This window comes from Antechinus flavipes, chromosome 4 (genome assembly GCF_016432865.1).
Source record: "Antechinus flavipes isolate AdamAnt ecotype Samford, QLD, Australia chromosome 4, AdamAnt_v2, whole genome shotgun sequence".
NCBI classification, from domain to species: domain Eukaryota; kingdom Metazoa; phylum Chordata; class Mammalia; order Dasyuromorphia; family Dasyuridae; genus Antechinus; species Antechinus flavipes.
In genome coordinates this window covers 347,895,477-347,898,918 of record NC_067401.1, presented here as the reverse complement: position 1 = coordinate 347,898,918, position 3,442 = coordinate 347,895,477, and positions in this window count along the sequence as shown.

The following is a 3,442-nucleotide window of genomic DNA, read 5'->3' as shown; positions in this document are numbered from 1 at the left end:
AGAAGATAATGATATTGCTTTGGATCTTTTTTTTTTTTTTTTCCAGGGCATAGGTAAGGAATTTACTTTTTTAAAAATAGTATTTTATTTTCCCAAATACATTCAAAGATAGTTTTTTTTTAAACTTTCGCTTTTGCAAAATCTTGTGTTCCAAAATTTTTTCCTTCTCTCTCCTTTCCCCAAGATAGCAAGCAATTCAATGTGAGTTAAACACATGCAGTTCTAAACATATTTCCATATTCATCATGCTACACAAGAAAAATCTGATCCAAAGGGAAAAAGGAAAACAAGAGAAAGAAAAATATATAAGCAAGCAAACTACAACAACAACAAGGTGAAAATACAATTCTTTGATCCATATTCAATCCCTTTGGTTGTCTTTCTGGAGGTATATGGCACTTATCATAACAAGTATATTGAATTGCCTTGAATCACCTCATTGTTTAAAAGAGCCAGGTCCATTACAATTGATCAGCACTTTTTTTTTGTTTGTTTGTTTTTTGTTTTTTTACTGTATGCAATGTTCTCTTGGTTCTACTCATTTCATTTATCATTAATTCACATAAGTTTTTTCAGGCTTTTCTGAAATTAGTCTGCTCATCATTTCTTATGGAACAATGATATTCCGGAACATTCATATACTACAACTTATTCAACCATTCCTCAATTGATGGGCATCCACTTAATTTCAAGGGTGAAAGTTAAAATTCCCTCACCTCCAGGGTACCACACAGGACCCTAGGCCAGGAAGGGCTTCAGGGGCACCTTTCCCTTTCCTCAACTCCCATACCCCTGAGAAAACGACTCTGGGATTTCATCTTGTTTATTTATAGTCCTTTTGAATTTTAAGTGCTGAGTTTTGTACTTGGTCAGGTAAGGAAATCTTGGAGTTCAGTATTCCAGGCTAATTGTTGCAACCAGCTAATCAGGGAAGCCCTGAGAAGCCAGGGTTCCAGGATGAAACCCAGAAGGAGGCTTTGGACTTGGAATTTGATGGGACTATATTAAGCTGTGAACATAATTTCCTTTCCCTCCCCTGAGATTGAGAAGGTGGAGTATAGTGCCAAAATATACCATCTGGCTAACTCTCTGGAGGATATCAGGACCAGCCCGAGTCCTTGGTCTTAGTGGAGGAATGATGAAGCAGGAGACCCACAAGGATGGTCAAAAATGGAGTCCCTTTATTTCAAGTTCTCTCATTCCCTAAATGCTTTACTACAATCACATCATTATAACACACTGAGCATGTGCTAACTATAAGCCACCTGTTATTAATATGTAAATGCATCTTTATTATAAGTATTCCTTACTTCAAGTGGAGCAAAGTTGGTCATTTCCCCCTCCTCCCAACATCTCAGGAAGGGTGAGACACCCCAAGGGGAGATGCAAGCTGAACCAGACATTGTCAGCAGGTTCCCTCTGGGCTGAAGGGTTTTATCCCTCACCAAGAGTTCCCCTACTGTCTGTGGCCCTCTACAGTGGAGGGCTCAAGGCTTTCCTCCAGATGGAAGAAAATATTTATGTGTATATTCTTGCTATATCTTTGACTCCAAAGTAAATATTCTTTTGTAAAAGCTGATCTGGGTTGTTAAGTGGGATTAGAAAATAGAGGCTCCTAAAATAAGGGAAACACAATTTATGGGGGGCTTGGGTCTATGCAGAGTTAAAGAGACCTCCAGCCCCCTAAGGGTACTAAGGAATCCTTGGGAAGAAGGAAAATACAACACACCTGGTCTTCAGGAAGTGGGGAACAGAGAATCATTATTCATGTCATTGGAGAAGGCTTATAAAAGTTGTTGGTTGATCAGATAGGGAGATAATGAATTCAAAATACAGAACAAGACATAAGCTTTTTTAACATAACCAATAAGAAAATTTGCTTTGCTTGACTATTTATATTTGTTATGAAGGTTTTATTTTTATTTTTCATTTGGAGTGAAATGGAAGGAAGAGAAAACAAAACTGCATATTAATTAGAAAAAGAAACTAAATTTAAAAACACAAACTTTGAACTGTCCTCTGATCTTAGAAAAAAAAGTTGCTGGATTCTAAAGGATTACTGCATGAACATTTCATTTCACATGAGATCCATATGTTCCAAGAAAATGATGAAAATGCTGGTTTTAGAAAAGCCTGGAAAGATGTACATGAACTCATGCTGAGCGAAACAAGTAGAACCAGGAAAGCATTGTACACAGCAACAGCAAGCTTGTGTGACGATCAACTATGACAGACTTGGTTCTTCTCAATAGTTCAATGATCCAAGGCAATTCCAATAGATTGGATGCCATTTGCATCTAGAGGGAGAACTATGGAGACTGAATGTAAATCAATATATGCTATGTTTACTTTCTTTTTCTTTTCTTTTTTTATTCTCTTTTGGATTTTCTCTTTTGTTATGATTTTCTCTCCCAACATGATTCATAAGGAAATAATGTAAAAAAAGAATATTCATGTATAACAAAAAGATTGGTTTTACATGTAACTGGGGAAAATAAAAATTAAAAAATTTTCTATGAAAGAATGACCCCAATGAAGATCAACTAAATGAAGTATAGCATCTCAGAGTCAGAAAGGGTCTCAAAGTTCATCTAACTGAATATGTACTAATGCAGAAATCTGTATTTTTGTGTTCTATATATTCTATAATTCTGTATATATAATATTCTATATATGACATATATAATTCTGTTTTCTATATATCCTATAATATTCTTAATAAGTAGTTATTCTTTCTGTCCTTGAATATTTCCAAAGAGACTTCTCTACCTTATGAAGCATCCAATTTACTTTAGTAAAGTGCTAATTATCAAGAAATTCTTATTTCTATTTCAATTGTCTCTAGAAAATATCTTTACAAGCCTCAGGACAAAACTATGGTGGACATCTATAATTAGTAGGCATGATCTTGCTGAAGATTCAGCAAAGGAGATTAGAAACAGAACTAGAATAGAGTAATATCATGGAAACCTAGAGGAAAGTGAATATAAAGGACAAGAGGGTTAGAAAACTGTAAAACAGTATCACTAATTTTTTTTTATTTTGGTGTTTGGAGAATGCAAATCTGTCATTTTATACATGTGGAGAGTTCCCAGTATGGAAATTACCTTTACCAATAAAGATAAAGAATTTTCCTATAATTTACAGTCACAGAGATTTGCCAGGAACACTGAGAGAGACTATGAATTTCCCCATAGTTGCAGTCACTTTGTGCAAGAGACAAGACTTGAAAGCAAGTTTTTTTTGACTCCAATATTTTCTTTCCATCCAATTTGTCATACTGGCTTTCATTATTTATGAATACTGATGTGAGGATTTTAAATAATATATTAACCAAAACTAAAAAAGAAAATGTTTTCATACAGAAGTATATTGCTTCAGTTCTCCTCAAAATGTCCTTGGTTTCTAGAAGGTGAAACCATCATCACAGTGAGCCTAGAGA